Raw genomic sequence first — 21,033 nt, forward strand, 5'->3', positions numbered from 1 at the left:
TAACTAAGCAATTATGTCTTCTCAAAATAACATGGCCAAAGAAAGTTCATCCCTACAAAATCATATGGTTTAGTCATGTTTCATTTTCGTCACACAAGAATCCTATCATCATGCTCAACCCCGACGACAAGCCAAGCAATTGTTTCATACTTTAGTAATCTCAAACCTATAAACTTTCACACAATATATGAGCGCGAGCCATGGACATAGCACTATAGGTGGAATAGAATATAATGAGGGGGTTATGTGGAGAAGACAAAAAAGGAGGAAGTCTCACATCAACGAGGCTAATCAATGGGCTATGGAGATGCCCACCGATTGATGTTAATGCAAGGAGTAGGGATTGCCATGCAATGGATGGACTAGAGCTATAAATGTATGAAAGCTCAACAAAAGAAACTAGTGGGTGTGCATCCAACTTGCTTGCTCACGAAGACCTAGGGCACTTGAGGAGGCCCATTGTTGGAATATACAAGCCAAGTTCTATAATGAAAAATTCCCACTAGTATATGAAAGTGATAACATGAGAGACTCTCTACTATGAAGATCATGGTGCTACTTTGAAGCACACGTGTGGCAAAGGATAGTAACATTGTCCCTTCTCTCTTTTTGTCTCATTTTTTTTTCTTTTTTTGGGCCTTTTCTCTTTTTATGGCCTTTCTTCTCTTTTCTTATATTCCTCACTTGGGATAATGCTCTAGAAAATTATGATCATCACACTTCTATTTATTTACAACTCAATGATTACAACTCGATACTAGAACAAAGATGACTCTATATGAATGCCTCCGGCGGTGTACCAGGATATGTATTGGACCAAGAGTGACATGTATGAAAGAATTATAAACGGTGGCTTTGCCACAAATACTATGTCAACTACATGACCATGCTAAGCAATATGACAATGATGAATGTGTCATGATGAACAGAATGATGGAAAGTTGCATGGCAATATATCTCGGAATGGCTATGGAAATGCCATAACAGGTAGGTATAGTAGCTGTTTTGAGGAAGATAGAAGGAGGTTTATGTGTGAAAGAGCGTATCATATCACGGGGTTTGGATGCACCAGCGAAGTTTGCGCCAATTCTCAATGTGAAAAAGGGCAATGCACGGTACCGAAGAGGCTAGCAGGGATGGAAGGGTGAGAGTGCGTATAATCCATGGACTCAACATTAGTCATAAAGAACTCACATACTTATTGCAAAAATCTACAAGTCATCAAAAACCTCGGTACTACGCGCATGCTCCTAGGGGGATAGACTGGTAGGAAAAGCCCATCGCTCGTCCCCGACCGCCACTCATAAGGAAGACAATCAAATAACACCTCATGTTTCAAATTTTTTGCATAACGTTTACCATACGTGCATGCTATGGGACTTGCAAACCTCAACACAAGTATTTCTCAATTTCACAACTACTCAGCTAGCACGACTTTGATATTATTACCTCCATGTCTCAGAACAATCATCAAGCATCAAACTTCTCTTAGTATTCAACACACTCATAAGAAAGTTTTATTATTAATCTTGCATACCAAGCATATTAGGATTTTAAGAAAATTACCATGCTATTAAGATTCTCAAAATAATCTAAGTGAAGCATGAGAGATCAATAGTTTCTATAAAACAAATCCACCACCGTGCTCTAAAATATATAAGTGAAGTACTAGAGCAAAATTATATAACTCAAAAGATATAAGCGAAGCACATAGAGTATTCTAACAAATTCCAAATCATGTATGGCTCTCTAAAAAGATGTGTACAGCAAGGATGATTGTGGTAAACTAAAAAGCAAATACTCAAATCATACAAGACTCTCCAAGCAAAACACATATCATTTGGCGAATAAAAATATAGCTCCAAGTAAAGTTACCGATAGAAGTAGACGAAAGAGGGGATGCCTTCCGGGGCATCCCCAAGCTTTGGCTTTTAGGTGTCCTTAGATTATCTTGGCGGTGCCATGGGCATCCCCAAGATTAGGCTCTTGCCACTCCTCGTTCCATAATCCATCAAATCTTTACCCAAAACTTGAAAACTTCACAACACAAAACTTAAAGTAGAAAATCTCGTGAGCTCTGTTAGCGAAAGAAAACAAAAGACCACTTAAAGGTACTGTAATGAACTCATTATTTATTTATATGGGTGTTATACCTACTGTATTACAACTTATATATGGTTCATAAACTATTTTACTAGCCATAAATTCATCAAAATAAGCAAACAACACACGAAAAACAGAATCTGTCAAAAACAGAACAGTCTGTAGTAATCTGTAGCTAGCGCAAGATCTGGAACCCCAAAAATTCTAAAATAAATTTCTGACGTGAGGAATTTATCTATTAATCATCTTCAAAATGAATTAACTAAATATCGCTTTCCAAATAGAAATAACAGCAGTTCTCGTGAGCGCTAAAGTTTCTGTTTTTTACAGCAAGTTCAACAAGACTTTCCCCAAGTCTTCCCAACGGTTCTACTTGGCACAAACACTAATTAAACACAAAAAACACAACCAAAACAGAGGCTAGATAATTTATTTATTACTAAACAGTAGCAAAAAGCAGGGAATAAAAATAAAATTGGGTTTCCTCCCAACAAGCGCTATCATTTAACGCCCCTAGCTAGGCATAACAAGCAAGAATAGATCTAGGTATTACCACCTTTGGTAGGCAATCCATAAGTGGCTCTCATAATAGATTCATAAGGTAATTTAATTTTCTTTCTAGGAAAGTGTTCCATGCCTTTCCTTAATGGAAATTGAAATCTAATATTTCCTTCCTTCATATCAATAATTGCACCAATCGTTCTAAGGAAAGGTATACCAAGAATAATAGGACATGATGAATTGCAATCTATGTCAAGAATGATAAAATCTACGGGCACATAATTCCTATTTGCAACAATAAGAACATCATTAATTCTTCCCATAGGTTTCTTAATAGTGGAATCCGCAAGGTGCAAGTTTAGAGAGCAATCATCAAAATCACGGAAACCTAACAAACCACACAAAGTCTTTGGAATCGTGGAAACACTAGCACCCAAATCACATAAAGCATAGCATTCATGATATTTAATTTTAATTTTAATAGTTGGTTACCACTCATCATAAAGTTTTCCAGGGATAGAAACTTCCAATTCAAGTTTTTCTTCATAAGATTGCATCAAGGAATCGACGATATGTTTAGTAAACGCTTTATTTTGACTATAAGCGTGAGGAGAATTTAGCACGGATTGCAACAAGGAAATACAATCAATCAAAGAGCAATTTTCATAGTTAAATTCCTTGAAATCCATAATAGTGGGTTTAGCAACATCTAGGGTTTTAATTTCTTCAATCCCACTTTTATCAAATTTAGCATCAAGATCAAAAGATTCAGAATTCTTGGAAAGCCTTCTAGGTAAAGGTGGATCATATTCAGTCCCATCATTATCAAGATTCATATTTCAAAACAAAGATTTAATAGGGGACACATCAATAACTTTTAGATCTTCATCATTATTTTCATAGGAACTAGAAGAACACGCTTTTATAAAGGCATCTTTCTTAACACGCATCCTAGCGGTTCTTTCTTCGCACTCATCAATGGAAATTCTCATGGCTTTGAGAGACTCATTGATATCATGCTTAGGTGGAATAAATCTAAGTTTCAAAGAATCAACATCAAGAGCAAATCTATCTTAAGCAATTTTTCTTCAATCATAGCATTAAAATTCTTTTGCAAAGTAATAAATTATTTAATATTAGATTCAAAATCAGAGGGCATCTTATTATAATTTCCATAAGAATTGTTGTAGGAATTACCATAATTATTAGAGGGATTACTAGGATAAGGCCTAGGGTTGAAATTTCCACTATACTCGTTATTACCAAAACTGTTCCTACCAACAAAATTCACATCCATAGATTCATTATTATTCTCAATCAAAGTAGACAAGGGCATATCATTAGGATCAGAAGAAACACTCTTATTAGCAAATAATTTCATAAGTTCATCCATCTTTCCACTCAAAATATTAATTTCTTCTATCGCATGCACCTTTTTATTAGTAGATCTTTCAGTATGCCATTGAGAATAATTAACCATAATATTATCTAGGAGTTTAGTAGCTTCTCCTAAAGTGATTTCCATAAAAGTGCCTCCCGCGGCCGAATCTAAAAGATTTCTAGAAGCAAAATTCAATCCGGCATAAATTTTTTGTATAATCATCCATAAATTTAAACCATGAGTAGGGCAATTACGTATCATTAATTTCATTCTCTCCCAAGCTTGTGCAACATGTTCATGATCAAGTTGCTTAAAGTTCATAATATCGTTTCTAAGAGAGATGAACTTAGTAGGAGGGAAATATTTAGAGATAAAAGCATCTTTGCACTTGTTCCATGAATTAATACTATTTTTAGGCAAAGACGAAAACCAAGCTTTAGCACGATCTCTAAGCGAAAAAGGAAATAGCTTCAATTTAACAATATCATTATCCATATCTTTCTTCTTTTGCATGTTACACAAATCAACGAAGCTATTTAGATGGGTAGCGGCATCTTCACTAGGAAGGCCGGAGAACGGATCTTTCATAACAAGATTCAGCAAAGCAGCATTAATCTCACAAGATTCAGCATCGGTAAGAGGATCAATCGGAGTGCTAATAAAATCATTCTTGTTGGTATTGGTGAAGTCACACAATTTAGTATTATCTTGAGCCATCGTGACAAGCAAGCAAACTAACACACAAGCAAACAAAAAGCAAGCGGGCAAAATGAGGCCAATAGAGGGAGGATAGAGAGAGAGGGGGTGCAAATAAAATGGCAAGGGTGAAGTGGGGGAGAGTAAAACGAGAGGCAAATGGCAAATAATGTAATGCGGGAGATAAGGGTATGTGATGGGTACTTGGTATGTTGACTTTTGCATAGACCTCCCTGGCAACGGCGCCAGAAATCTTTCTTGCTACCTCTTTTAGCACTGCATTGGTTTTCCCCGAGGAGGAAGGGATGATGCAGCAAATTAGTGTAAGTATTTCCCTCAGTTTCTTGCTACCTCTTTTAGCACTGCATTGGTTTTCACCTGGGGCCTGACACTCAGTTAGGAGGCTACACGCGAGTCCCTCGCACCTGCACAAAACAAATAAATGCTTGCAACCAACGCAAATAGGGGTTGTCAATCCCTATAGGGCCACTTACGAGAGTGAGATCTGATAGATATGATAAGATAATATTTTTGGTATTTTTATGATAAAGACGCAAAGTAAAATAAAGGCAAAGTAAATAGCAAAGTAAATAACTAAGTAGTAGGAGATTCATATGATAAAGATAGACCCGGGGCCATAGGTTTCACTAGTGGCTTCTCTCGAGAGCATAAGTATTCTACGGTGGGTGGACAAATTACTGTTGAGCAATTGACAGAATTGAGCATAGTTATGCGAATATCTAGGTATGATCATGTATATAGGCATCACGTCCGAGACAAGTAGACTGACTCCTGCCTGCATCTACTACTATTACTCCACTCGTCGACCGCTATCCAGCATGCATCTAGAGTATTAAGTTAAAACAGAGTAACACCTTAAGACAGATGACATGATGTAGAGGGATAGACTCATGCAATATGAAGAAAACCCCATCTTGTTATCCTCGATGGCAACAATACAATACGTGCCTTGCTGCCCTTACTGTCACCGGGAAAGGACACCGCAAGATTGAACCCAAAGCTAAGCACTTCTCCCATTGCAAGAAAGATCAATCTAGTAGGCCAAACCAAACTGATAATTCGAAGAGACTTGCAAAGATAACCAATCATACATAAAAGAATTCAGAGAAGATTCAAATAGTATTCATAGATAGACTTGATCATAAACCCACAATTCATTGCCTCAACAAACACACCACAAAAAGAAGATTACATCGAATAGATCTCCACAAGAGAGGGGGAGAAAATTGTATTGAGATCCAAAAAGAGAGAAGAAGCCATCTAGCTACTAACTATGGACCCGTAGGTCTGAGGTAAACTACTCGCACTTCATCAGAGGGGCTACGGTGTTGATGTAGAAGCCCTCCGTGATCGATGCCCCCTGTGGTGGAGCTTCGGAACAGGCCCCAAGATGGAATCTCGTGGATACAGAAAGTTACGATGGTGGAATTAGGGTTTTGGCTCCGTATCTGATTGTTTGGCGGTATGTGGGTATATATAGGAGGAAGAAGTACGTCGATGGAGCAACAGGGAGCCCACGAGGGTGGAGGGCGCACCTGGGGGGGGGGGGTAGGCGCGCCCCCTACCTCGTGGTCTCCTGTTACGTGTCTTGATGTAGGGTCCAAATTTCCTGAGTTGTATTCGATAAGAAAATCACGTTCCTTGAAGGTTTCATTCCGTTTGGACTCCGTTTGATATTCCTTTTCTTCGAAACCCTAAAATAGGCAAAAAACAGCAATTCTGGGTTGGGCCTCCAGTTAATAGGTTAGTCCCAAAAATAATATAAAAGTGGATAATAAAGCCCAATAATGTCCAAAACAGTATATAATATAGCATGGAGCAATCAAAAATTATAGATATGTTGGAGACGTATCATACCTATCCCCGGTGCGGCAAAATGGCCTATCACCGGTGAACCAACCCTACCTAAGGTAGCGTTATAGGCCACACACGGTAATCTAAGGAAACTTCATGACATGTGTTGCAGAGAGAGAAAAGCCTCATTGCCTCGGAAAATCTAGGATACCCACTCTATGTGGTTAACGTGTTGCAGCAAAGGTCGTACGTCCACTCATGCCCCACGGACAAGTTCTTTCTTCGATTCAATTACATCTTCGACATGTTTCACTTGAAGAAACTAGATTTTATAGTTGTCCGCCTTTTTGCCTTGAACATGAATTACATCATCGGGATTGAGCAGATACCTTATATCTGTGTCGCTGACCCGTACTTCATGCACGAGGGCTTCTTAGCAGTCTGCACAGAGCACCGTGAATACGCGAGGGACTACATCGTCGATTTCATGGTCGCTAATAAGGACAAGGGGGAGAGTCTCGTGCCTTGTCATCCCCTGTAAGTCTCCGCGCGGATATCCTTCCTTTGATTTCAATCATTCATTTGCACGGTGGAGGCTAATTAATTTCAGGTGTACTTATTTTGCGCAGCGATGGGCGCGCCATCCTCATCATCCTTTACCCCCGATACTCCCACGCTCTTTACTTGGACTCGTCGAAGAAGATGAACAAAAAGGATTACACCCACATCAAGTATGTTCTCGATAGTGCTATCTTTTACTACGACGTACGGGGTGGAGAGATCAAGGACAAGAAGAAAAAGGACGGCAGGCCCGCCTTCACCCATAAGACCGACTTCTGCTGCATCCAGCAACCGAGTGATTCTCTTAGTGGTGGGTTCTATGTCCTACACCACATGCTGGAGTACAGACGGGATCATTAGGACCTTCGCATGTCACCTAAATCTAGCGATGCCCATATTCTACAATGGGCAAAGAACGTAGGAGATATCCCGGATCATCGACTTCGAGCTGAGTTCTATCACATCTAGCATGAACTTGCCCAAGTCATCGTGAAGGAGGTCCTCGACAAAATAGGTATATTCTACGCGGAAGGGCAAATGTCGCAGGAAGATGTCCGTACACGCTTAGACGCTCAGTATCTCGACCTGAAGCCTTTCACTAAGCTCGGGGACTATCTCTCTAACTTGGATGGATGGAACGACATGTTGGAGTGATTATTGATATAGGACAATGTGTATGTTTAGTCCATACTTTCTGAATGACAAAACTTTGAGTTACGCACAACGAAACTTTATTTGTGATGTAATTAAACCGTCATCCTCAACTAGAGAAGATCACTCCGGTTAGGGCATTTTGGGCATGATGAACTTTGTTATTTATGCTTATGATATGTTGCTTCTATTTTTGCCAAGTCTGTCTCTTTCTGTTTCTCAATTATGTATGTTGCATATCATCGAGTCATGTGACAATGCAGGTGCGTAGATCATCAATGACGAAGAAGTGCAACGCCAGGAGTATACGACGAGTGGCCGGAGTGTCAGGCCCCAGGTGTACCGGTTTCCAGTTTTCGAGCGACAGCGAGTAGTTAGTTTATGTTCACACTAATGCGAGAGAGGGATACGAACTCATGTACTGCATAGTTCCGCTCTCACTCATAGTGATAGCTCTTCTCGCGTATATCATTGTATATATGGATGACGATGTCGTTGCAAGTAACTGAGACTTGTATCGCTATTTTCGAGATGATGATGAGAGACCACTTTGTGTTGGATGATGATTATGATGACGACAAGATTTGATGAGACTATCTGTATGTATATGCTATGATTACATTTGTATGTGTTTGATATGCTAAAGATTATTATATAAAGCATGTTCAAATACTAAACAAATATGCAGAAAAAAATAGAAACTAAAAAAACTAGCATTAGCGAGGGGAATAAAGTTAGCAGTAGCGCTCTCTTACGTGTAGCGCGTCCTGGTCAAAAGTGTTGCAGCTATTAGCAGCAGCGCATGGCACCAAAGCCCACTCTTGCTAGCCATGTATAGCAGAACCGTGGGATGGCACGCGCTACTGCTACATGTTAGCTGTAGAGCCTTATCAATAGCGCGGCACCCCACGCTACTACTAGGCAAAATATCCGCGCTACTACTAGGCATCTCCCTAGTAGTGACTCCTCTTCCCTTATTCGTGCAAATCTTACGTCTCTGCTCACATCGTATTCATCCCACGAAAGAAACTAGTTGAGCGCTTCTTACTGCATCTTCTTCATGATACTAAATGCACAAGGTTTCCTCCCATTTACTATTTCACCTTGGCTAGAGATCAGTAGCCCACCTGGATTTCAATTCAGGGTCAGTTGATTCTCAATTAAAAGAAGTAGCACCCGCTTAGGCGCGAGGAGCACCTAGTCCGCCTGTTCGCCGGGGAAGCGGCACATCGGTGTCTATCATAGGGGTGTGGGGCGCAGGAGCTGCTTGCGCACGATCTAGAGGTCGACGGGGCTTGAAGGGATGGCCCGAGGCGGTGCCAAGCATGGCGGTGCGGTGAGGTCGAGGGGAGGGCGGAGGCAGGGGGCTGGGCCGGTGGTCATTAGTGTTTCGAGGAAGATCGTCAACATTGATTGGCTGGAGGTCGATGAAAGTGATCTACCCGTTCTTTGTACATTGGACTATGTGGAAAAAATGGACTAGTCTATTTGTTTTCGGTCGACTGTTATTTTCATAGGACCACACCTTGTGGTGTGCTGGAGGAGCATCTGCATTTCCCAGCCATCCCTATGCTCATATTTCAAAATCCTAGAATCTAGTAATTTCATGTGCCATGCATGTTGTAGAGCTATCATATGTCTCCCGTCATTTATTTCTCACCGACCTGCTATCTGCTACTTTTACATTGTACTACTTGTGCACACACTTCACCCATACTCACACTATTGTTTTTTCATGCATGTGTATTTCAGACTCTGACGCAGTGTTGATGAATACACAAAAGAAAAGACAGAAGTCGCTCCGGTGTAATTCGAAGATAAGCACTAAGGATTTCAGCACTCTAAAGGGTGTAGTGTCAGCAGATGGAGACAGGAAACATAGCTCTGCAGTTGATGATCTCAACTGCCACACACAACCATCCCAGGTGCTTGCTTTAACTTTGTGCTGTCAAATGTGGTTGCATCTTGCGTATGGTGTCTAGCTTGTATTGCTTCCAATTTGGTTAAATTGCATATGCTTACTTTACACATTATACCTTTGATAATGACATGCCTTCCTGTTTTTGATACATACTACATATATCCATTAACCATGTTCGTACATCGAACTAATGCTCTTTTGTATCCCTCATCAACCACTTATGATGAGACAGTCACCCCAGTGGGTTACTGTGAGACGCGCTACTCATTTAAAGAGTGCAGTGTCATCCTCCCCACACGATTCTCAAGAAACAGCAAGGCTAAATGAAGATAGTCAACATAGCTCTCTAGTTGATGATCACAATTCCCCTACACCACCATCACAGGTGTTTGCTCTTACTTGGCAGTGTGATATGTGGTTGCATGTTGCATATGGTGTCTACCTTGTCATGCTTCTAATTAGGGTAAATTGCATCTGCTTAGTTAACACATTATACCTGTGAATATGACATGCCTTCCTGTTTTTGGTACATACTACATCTTTCTATTAACCATGTTCTTACATCAAACTACTTTCCTTGTGTATCCCTCATCAATCACTTCTGACGAACACCTTCAAGTTGACAGTGTAATATTGGTTGCATCTTGCATATCATTTCAAACATGTATTGCCTCTAATTTGTTGAAGTGCCACTTATAATGAGACACATGTAACTTAGTAGAGTGATTTTGGTTGGATCTTTCATATGGTGTCTCGATTGCATTGCTTCCAATTTTTTGAAATGCCTTCTGCTTAGCGTTTTTCGTACATATTCCATCCTCCTACAGCATGGTTGCCATACATAAAAGTTGTGTTCGTCGGTATCATGCACCAACTAATTTGGAAGTGCAAATTTCATTCCTTTTTCTTGTGTGTTCACTTGATAAAGCAAAATCTAAAAGGACAAAGGCACAGAATGATGGTGGTCCTCTGGAGCAACCGAAATAGATGACCTCTGCAGATTCTCCTCCTACCCCTACTGTAGTGCAAGTTCCAAATCTCATCTCCCCTACCCCACAACCCCAGGTGCTTGCTCTAACATGGCAGTGTGATATCTAGTTGCATGTTGCATATGGTGCCTAGCTTGTATTGCTCCTAATTTGTTAAATTGCATCTCCTTAGCTTACACATTATACATGTGAATATGACACGCCTTCCTGTTTTTGGTACATACTACATCTGCCTATCACACCATGTTCTTACATCAAACTACTATTCTTGTGTATCCTGCATCTATTGCTTATGATGATACAGTCACGCATGTGGGTTAGTATGAGACGCGCTACTCTTATAAAGAGTGCAGTTTCATCCTCCCCACATGATTCTCAAGAAACAGTAAGCCTAAATGAAGATATTGAACGTAGCTCTATACTTGAAGACCGCATTTCCCCTACACCACCATCGCAGGTGCTTGCTCTAACTTCGCAATGTAATATGTGGTTGCATGTTGCATGCGGTGTCTAGCTTGTAATGCTTCTAATTAGGGTAAATTGCATCTGCTTAGTTTACACATTATGCATGTGAATATACATGCCTTCCTATTTTTGGTACATACTACATCTATCTTTGAACCATGTTCTTACATGAAACTACCTCTCTTCTGTATCCTGCATCAATCACTTACAATGATACACCTTTATCCATTGCATATTGCATATTATTTCTAGCCTATTGCCATGTATTGCTCCTAATTTGGTCAAATACATTTATGAGGCCACCCTTTTAATCTGGCAGAGTGATATTGGTTTCATCTTTCATATGGTTTCTAGCTTGCATTGCTTCTAACAAGTTCAAACACCTTGTGCTTACTTTACACTTTATACATCATACATGTCAATATGTCATGTCGTCCTGTTTTTCATACATATTCCATCCTCCTATCATGTGGCTGCCTTACATGAAAGTAGTGTTCGTCAGTATCATGCATCAATGAGTTCTGAATAGCAAATTTTATTCCTTTTTCTTGTGGGTTTGACTTGACAAGGCAACATCAAAAAAGAGGAAGGAAAAGAGTAAGGAAGGCGATGATGGTGGTCCTCTACAGCAACGTAAATAGAGCATCTGTACGGATTCTCCTCGTACTTCTAGTGCATTACAAGTTCCAAGTCTCCGCTCCCCTACTCCACTATCCAAGGTGCTTGCTCTAACTTGGCAGTGTGATATCTAGTTGCATGTTGCATATGGTGTCTAGCTTGTATTGCTTCTAAGTAGTGTAAACTACATCTGCTTAGCTTACACATGATACATGTGAATATGACATGCGTTCCTGTTTTTGGTACATACTATATCTGTCTATCACACCATGTTCTTACATGAAACCACTCTTCTCATGTATCCTGCATCAGTCACTAATGATGGGACACCTTTAAGTTGGCAGTGTGATATTGGTTTGCGTCTTGAATATGATTTCTAGCATGTAGTGCTTCTAGTTTGATGAACGCCGCCTATGACGAGATAGTTTTAACTTGGCAGAGTGATATTGATTGCACCTTCCATATGGTGTCTAGCTTGCAGTGCTTCTAATTTGTTGAAGAGCCTTTTTCTTAGTTACCACATCATATGTGTGAATATGTCAAGATGTCTAGTTTTTCGTACATATTCCATCCTTGTATCATGACTTTGCCTTTCATCAGAGTAGTGTTCGTCAGTATCATGCATGAATGAGTTCTAAAGAGTGAATTTTATTCCTTTTTCTTGTCGGTTTGACCTCACAATGCGAAATCAATAAAGCGGAATGAAATTGGTAAGGCATTGGATGATGGTGGTCCTTCTGAGCAACTGAAACAGAGGGTCTCTACAGATTCTACTCCGCCATCTTCCCAACAAGATTCGCAAGACAACGCAATGCTAGATAGTCAACGTAGCTGTGTAGATGATGAGCACATCTCCCCAACTCCACCATCACAGGTGTTTTCTCTAACTTGGCACTATTATATGTGATTGCATGTTGCATATGATGCCTAGCTTATATTTCTTCTAACTTTGTTGAATTGTATCTTCTTACTATACACATAATGCCTGTGAATATGACACGTGTTCCTGTTTCTAAAACATACTATATCTGATCACACCATGTTCTTACATCAGACTACTGTTCTTGCATATGCGGCATCAGTCACTTATGATAAGGCACCTTTAAGTCGCCACTGTGATATTGGTTGCGTCTTGCATATGATTTCTAGCATGTACTGTTTCTAATTTGTTGAAACGCCAGATAGTTTGAACTTGGCAGAGTAATATTGGTTGCATCTTTCATATGGCTTCTTGCTTGCGGTGCTTCTAATTTGTTGAAATGCCTTCTGCTTAATTACCACATCATATGTGTGATATGTCACGCCGTCTTGTTTTTCGTACATATTCCATTCTCGTATCATGTGTTTGCCTTTCATCCGAGTAGTGTTCGTTAGTATCATGCATGAATGAGTTCTGAAGAGCGAATTTTATTCCTTTTTCTTATTGGTTTGACTTCACAATGCAACATCAATACAACTGAAGGAAATTAGTAAGGCAGTGGATGATGGTGGTCCTTCGGAGCAACTCAAATAGAGGGTCTCTATAGATTCTACTCCGCCATCCTCCCAACAAGATTCACAAGACAACACAAGGTGGACAGTCAACGTAGATGTGTAGATGATGAGCACATCTCTCCTACTCCACCATCACAGGTGCTTGCTCTAACTTCGAACTGTTATATGTGGTTACGTGTTCCATACAATGTCTAGTTTTTATTCCTTCTAATTTTGTTGAATTGCATCTGCGCAGCTTACAACTTATACCTACAACAATCACTTACCCATAAGACACATTTAACTTGGGAGTGTGATGTAGGTTGCATCTTGCATTATCTTCTAGCTTGTACTGCTTAAAATTTCTTGAAATGGCACTTCCGATGGGACACTCTTTACCTGATAGTGATATTGGTTGCATGTTCATATGGTGCCTAGCTTTCATTTCTTCTAATTTTGTTGAAACGCCTTCTGCTTACTGTTTTTCATAAATACTCCATCCTCCTATCGTACGTGTGAATATGCAATGTTGTCTTTTTTGTATATATTCCATCCTCCTATCATGCGCTTGCCTTATATCAACGTAGTGTTCGTCTGTATCATGCATCAACCGGTTATGCAGAGCTAATTTTATTCATCTTCTTGTGGTTTTGACTTCATAAGGCAATATCAAAAAAGAGGAAGGAAAAGAGTAAGTTAGGGGATGTTGGTGGTCCTCCGGACCGATGCAAATAGAGATTCTCTAGATTTGCCAATGCTACTGCTAATGCAGTTGAAGTCCCAAGTCTACATAATGAGTTCATCTCTCGTACTCCACCATCGCAGGTGCTTGCTCTAAGTTGACAGTGTGATAATTGGTTTCATGTTGCATATGTTGACTAGCCTGTATTTCTTCTATTTTGATTAAATTGCACCTGCTGAGTTTATACGTTATACATGTGCATATGACATGCCTTTCTGTGTCTAGAATACATTGCATCTATCTAGTATACCATATTCTTACATCAAAGTACTGTTGTTGTGTATCCCGCATCAGTCACTCATGATTTGGACGCTTTTAACATGGGAGTTTGATCATGGTTGCATCTTGCATTGATTTCTACGTTGTAGTGCTTCTAATTTTTCGAAATGCCACTTATGACAAGACATTTTTAACTTGGCAGAGTGATATTGATTGCATCTTTCAAATGGTGTCTAGCTAGCATTACTTCTATTTTCTTGAAAATCCTTCTGCTTAGTTTGCACATCGTAGCTGTGAATATGTCACGCCGTTCTATTTTTCTTACATATTCCACCCTCATACGGTTGTCTTACATCAAAGTATTGCTTGTCTGTATCATGCATCAATGAGTTTTGAAGAGCGGTTTTATTCTTTTGTGTTGTGGGTACGACTTGACATGGCAAAGTCAAAAAAGAGCAAGGAAAAGAATATAGTAGGGAATGGTGTTACTCGTCGGGTGAAACAGAAAAGGATCTACCCTCAAGATTCTATTGGTTCTTATAGTGGAGTAGAAGGTCCAAGTCCACAGGCTAAATCTACAAACACAGTATCACCTGCTCCACCAGCAGCAGCATCCGCTTCAACTGTACCGGCATCTCAACGAGTTACTCGTTTGTTTGCTCCAGAACTGACTAGTTCCTAAGCTGCCTTCACACCTAACACTACTTCCGAAGCACTGCTGACACAACATGACTTGGCAAGATCAGATGAACCTCATGAGCATCAACACCAAGACAGTACCTAACCGAGTCAAGTTGCAGTTGCATGCTCCTTTATATGTACTCTCACAGTTTAATGTGCACTAACACTTTCCATATTCGTTGTTGAACTAGCACCACGGTGCAAGCGGAAACACACATCAGAGATAATGCTTGACATATTAACAAAATCTAAAGGAGGAAGAATGGAGATCCATTTTGAGGTAGGTTTAAAAAGGCCATGTGATGCTACAGAGTTAGCCAAGTTAGTATCAGAGGCAGCTGTTGCCGTTAGGTGTCATGCACGTATCCTCCCAACGTGGATCCAGTACAGGAATGAGAAACACAATACCCAGTTTAACACCTTCCTTGACCATTTATCCGTAAGTAATGTTATTCATCGCAATTTGTAATATTGCCTTGCTTTGTCCCATACTTTCTAGCTTCCTCCTAATAAGACTCACATGAGGTTCAAGTTGGATCCGAAAGATGATGCAACTAAACAAGGATGCACTCATGTTTTTCAGTCTGCTCTGCAACAATATCGGTACCACCTTAGAAAAGCTCACTTTGAAGGCAAGGCTAATAATGAAATCGCCCAAACATCTCTAGTGGAATATATTACAGATGAAGACTAGACAACCCTTGTTAAACACTGGTCTGATCCAAAGTATCAGGTAGGGTATATGTATTTGATCAGATCACATATTGAAGTTGTATTTATGTATGTTCCTTACAAGTGTATCTTCTTCTAGGCCAACTATTTAAAGAACAAGACTAACCGTTCTAAAGTGAAATTCCAACAGACAACAGGATCTCGTAGCTATATTGCACACTACGAGGCTCTTGTAAATAGCTGCTAGTTCCTTCTTTTTTCTGTGCCATATTATTGTATCTATATTAACTTGTTCCAAATACAGAGGAAAGCCCGTGCAGACCAAAAAGAACCCGAACTGAGTGTAGGGGAAATCTTCAAGGATTGCCACACCAGCAAGATGAAGGGCATGAGCACACTAATTCAATCCATTGTTGTAAGTCCTTACTCCTCCTGCCTTTGAATTGCTTGTTACTATGATGTGTTCATTTAACTGCTTGGTTTGCAGCCAATGTCAGCTACTCTGTTCACTTTTGTACACAGTTGTCTTAACATATCATTTCACCTTACACGGTTTAAAAGAGATTAAGGCTATTCTTTTGGTCTTGATCTGTAATCTAGTTGTGATGTTCACGTGCCCACACAATTATCCAATAGCAAATTTGTTTTATATCTATTTGCGCATGATATGAATGATGCCATACTATGTTCATCCTACTTTAAACCATGTCTCTTTATCCTTACATGTCAACGAATGTGAGGAAATAGACAATACAGTAGGCATGCTACATGGACATATGTTCCGAAAGTGTTTTTATTATGTAGTTGGCACTACAATACATGCTAATGTATTACAGTAGTTCACCAAAATAAGTTATGTATAAACGTGAAACCTACTTTGTTAGTTTTTGTCTCATTAGTAACTTATCTGGTACACTAATCTACAAGTTCAAACTTTTAGCAAGCTATGGAACAAATGACTCAACAGCCACAACCACCTGAAGCTCACGAGGCTACCACAGGCACAATGTCACCTCTTGTTGAAGTGCATGTGTGTCTCTCCACTAATAGTGCAAAAAGAACCTTCCTGCGTAATTCTGAGTTGGTTGTCAAGGTAACCTCATCCAAATCGCCTACTGAACAAAATCTTCCGGCTAGACAGTGTGATATATCTATGCTCCAGACACAAGTCCAATCCCTAATGGACGTCATTTTGGAAAAAAGAATAGTGGTTGAAAAATGTCGTCAATATATGAATGGTTTTGAAACCAAACTATCAGACATTTGCTTCATTGTTCAAGAGCAATGGAGGGAAAAAAGGGGAAGATCATGCTGCTCCATCAGATTCTACAGCCTGAAACATTAGGACTCAGGTTAAATGATTTGTGCTTGTATACATCTGATGGTGCTTTTATCTGCAAGGACTGTAAAATTTATGCCAACAGGCCTTTTGTTGTATGGTTGGAATTTATTTTGTTGTGATACACCATTTATGGTGCTGCCAAAGGCTGCAGACATTACGACGCTATTTTTGTATAGTGTAGGTTTATCTTAGTAATGTATTCACCCGAAAGATTTGTAGGAGCCCAATGTGCCAACATTCGTCGGGCCCATTCCAATTGGCTAAAAACGATTATGGGCCGTAATTTGCATGTAGCCCACTAAAAATATCTGGGCCTAAATCAGCATAAGCTTTCATTTTTTGGTAGGCCTGTGCCCACAGTTGGCCTTTAACAGGCCTAAACATAATTTGGGCCCTAAGTAACAATAGGCCGTTAACATGTGAAAATATCTCCATCCCATAAAAATATGGGCCTTTAATAGGCCGAAAGTGAGATTGGGCCCTGATTGTGCCAAATAACCCACTGGTCATTAGCAGGCCGAAATGTATCCCAGCTCGTGGTGGCCCATTTACAATGCGGATCGTTCACAGGCCAAAATTCAGACGGGTCGTAAATGTGCCGACCTACTACACGGGCCTTTAACAGGTCGGAAGTTCAGTCGGGCTTGATTAGTGTTAGTTTTATATGGGCCGTTAATAGGCCCGATGTGACGTTGGGCCACACATGGCCCATGGATTTTGCCCGACGTTAACAGGCCAAAAATCACAACAGGCTGAAAGTTGCCAAAATCTACAGTGGGCCTCTAACAGGCCGAATGTCAGACATGGCCGAATATGACCCAAATCCTTCACAATCGTTTATGGGCTGAAAGTTTCAATGGCCTATAAATGGGTCCAAATGAAGCAGGACCATTAACAGGCCGGAAACACACCGGGCCGTAATTCGGCCCAAATACTTAGTGGACTGTTAATGGGCCAGAAGTGACCATGGGCCGCAATGATGACAAGTTTAGGGAGAGCCATTGACGGGCCGATTTGACACTAGCCGTACGGGCCTGAACTGCAAATGGGTCGTCTGCAAGCAGGCCGTTAATGGGTCGGTCCGCTAATTTTGACTGGGCCAGCCTTTTTAACCTAAATGGGCCGTTGTTGGGCCTTGCCATGTGTTGACGTATCATAGGCGCCTTCGGTCCAATGAGTGGATGACATCTGTCCCAACGGTGAGCCAACACGTGGTTCCTATGGCCATTCAGAATTTTACACGTGGAAAATCCCCGTTGGTCTGGGCTGTTAATGGGCTAGCGGATCCTAACCGGAACCCGATAGCTTAACAGCGACCCATTACGATGGATGCCATGTGTCGGTCACCCTTGATGAAAGCACTTCTATGACACTCGATTTATCATCATGGAAGTGGACACTTCCGTGATGATAATTTTGGTAATGTCACAAAACACTTCTACGACAGCACAGGTATGACTATCTTGATTTTTTAATAAAATCGTCATGGATGTACATGCATGACAAAAAACATGACCTCCTATGACAAACACCTATCATCACGGAAGTGTATTTTTTGTAGTGGTTGGTGCTGCCTCCCTCGTTGCCTTCCTCCTTCTCTGCCCGTGGCACCTTTGGAAGCGGCGGAACTCCGTTGTTTTCCGTGATACTTTCCCCTTGTTGGAGGCCATGATGAAGTGTTGTCGGGATGATGTCGTGCTATGGCATGGCAGGTTCAAAGATGATGGTAAATAGCACGTCGATGCGTGGCCGAGTAAGCTTGTAGACTGAGGTGTGGCGAGGCTCCCGCCCTGTAAAAATCTGTGTAACTGTTGGTTCCCTAGTGAAATAAAGAGATTTAGGTGGGGGAGTTCTCTCCCCTCCCATTGAAATTTTCAAAAATTAATACATATAATTTAACTGTAAGGCCGCATTTGGATTGTTGTTTCATGGTTGTATTTATTTTACATGTGTAACAGCTTAGAGAAACTCTTGCTGATCCCATAAAACTGATTAGAGGGGTTAAAATCTGGTTTACTCCTCTAATCAGCACCTAGTTGATCTCCTAAATGCTACAATGGAGTATAAATCTTACTCCTTGCCGCTTTAGTGGAGTAAAAGTACTCCACTTCTTGGACTCGGAGTAAAAACTCCCCACTGCTCTACACCCTCCTCTGCCGCTTGTCCCCCCAATCCCTCTCACAGGCATCTCAACCACCACTCTCGCACCCCCACTTATGCCGCCATGGGCCGGATACCGAGGTTGACGCTCCCCACCGGCTATCCGTAGCACGGATCCATGCTGCAAGCAGCGCAGCACTGTCACAACCTCCTCACGCCGCCGCTGCGGCGCTGCAGCCCCATTCGGTAGGCTCGCCGGCTTCTCCGACCTCCCCACATCATCCCTGCCACATAGGTTGTACCTAGGGGTGCGACAACGGGCATGTGGGATGTGGGTGGCGGAGATTATAGATCGGGAGACCCACAAAAAATTGTGGCTCGGATCCTTTCACACCGCCAAGCACGACACCCGCGAGTACGACATCTAGTTCGTCCGCTTGAATGGCGTCGCGGGCCACCAAAATTTTGAGTGGGGCGAGATGCCGATGCTCGATCCTCCCCAACTAGGGGTGGTGAATACACGGGTGGATCGGGAGGACTGGGAGGCGAGGGAATGGCTCGCGTCGAAGGTCACCGATGCGGCGTATATGGCCAACCTTCGTTGTCAGTACCCCGAGCTAGTGAAGGTGGAGCGCCTCCCATGTGAGCAGTGAGCAGTCGGCGGGGGGCGGATGCCATCTTAATCTCAAGGGACGAGGAGGACAATGGAGCCAACGTCAATGACATAGGAGGCGGCAACAATGGTGGCTTCGACATTGAAGAGTGGCAAAGAACCTTCCCCGGTTGCGACGATGACTACACAGGGCCTGGCCCCATGGGCGGTGGGATGTTTAGGGTGAAGTGTTGTCCCTCGCGAAGTCGGATAATGACTAAAATTTCTATTCAGTATAGATTTTTGTTCAAGTTTTAGTTCCAGATTAAATAGACTATGTTACGGGGATGGTAATGTGAATTATGTGTCAAATTTTGGTGAAGAAGTTTGTCTAAATCAAATCCATGTTCCTTATCCAAATTTCTTTTCACTCTACTAAATTTACTTACTCGGCCAGATACTTTTGTTTTTAGGGTGTCTACTAGATTTGGTCTTACACCCATATTAAATTGGGCGCGTGTAAAATCCGGGCAGAAAGGAAACGGATGGTGAAAGACGTGTTTATTTTTTCCAGGGGAAGGCACAGAACTACCCCTTTTTTGTTCTGAATGGTAAACCAAGCACTCCATTTCCAGTCGCACCTAATAATTTTCCGGTGTACTCCCTCCAAAATTAAATATAATACTCTAAACGTCTTTATATTTCTTTGCGGAGGGAGTAGATCTTACCCATGTAATCCCTGCAAAACGGCAATCTAAGCGCGGCCTAAGTGTAGAAAGGCTCGTTGCAGCCCTATATTTTCTATCCAACAAAAGTATTCCCTCCTTTCTCATTTATGAGCCACACAAAACTGTCATGATGCGAGGAATCCAATAGTACAAATAGTTTGCGTTTTGGACACTTCGATTACATAACAATGATGTGATGTTACTATGTAATACACTTAAATATTATTCCCTCCGTTCCTTTATATAAGGTGTATTTGACTTGCACGGAAATCAATACACCTTATATTCTGGAATAGAGGGAGTACCCCCTAAGAAATATATTGCGAGTGTGATAATATTTAAGTGTATTACATAACAACATCACATCATTGTTATGTAATCAAACCACCTCATTTATCTACGTAGGTGTTATCGTAGGTTTATATTATAACAATATAATTGCGAGTGTGTTGCAATGGAAGAATAAATATTCAAATGATATTTAATTTGGTAAGCACTTGTTAACTTACCGAACAAACACGACAATTTTCATAAGAAATAAGACGTTGGACAAATGAGGTGGTTTCAAGGAAAAATGGCAAGAAAAAAAGAGAGAGATGTAAAGGGAGAAATAAAAATGGGGAGGATGTAGTGGACGAGCGTGTGGCGATAGATAACCAAGATCCCTCTCGGGCTATGATCGTAAGCACGACAATTCCCTACCAGAGAGCACCACAAGTGGCATCCATGACGACCTTTCCTTGTGTTTATTTATCCTCTTCTAGTAATATTCCTATATAACCA

The sequence above is a fragment of the Triticum dicoccoides genome, chromosome 2A, assembly GCF_002162155.2.
Source record: "Triticum dicoccoides isolate Atlit2015 ecotype Zavitan chromosome 2A, WEW_v2.0, whole genome shotgun sequence".
Lineage (NCBI taxonomy): Eukaryota > Viridiplantae > Streptophyta > Magnoliopsida > Poales > Poaceae > Triticum > Triticum dicoccoides.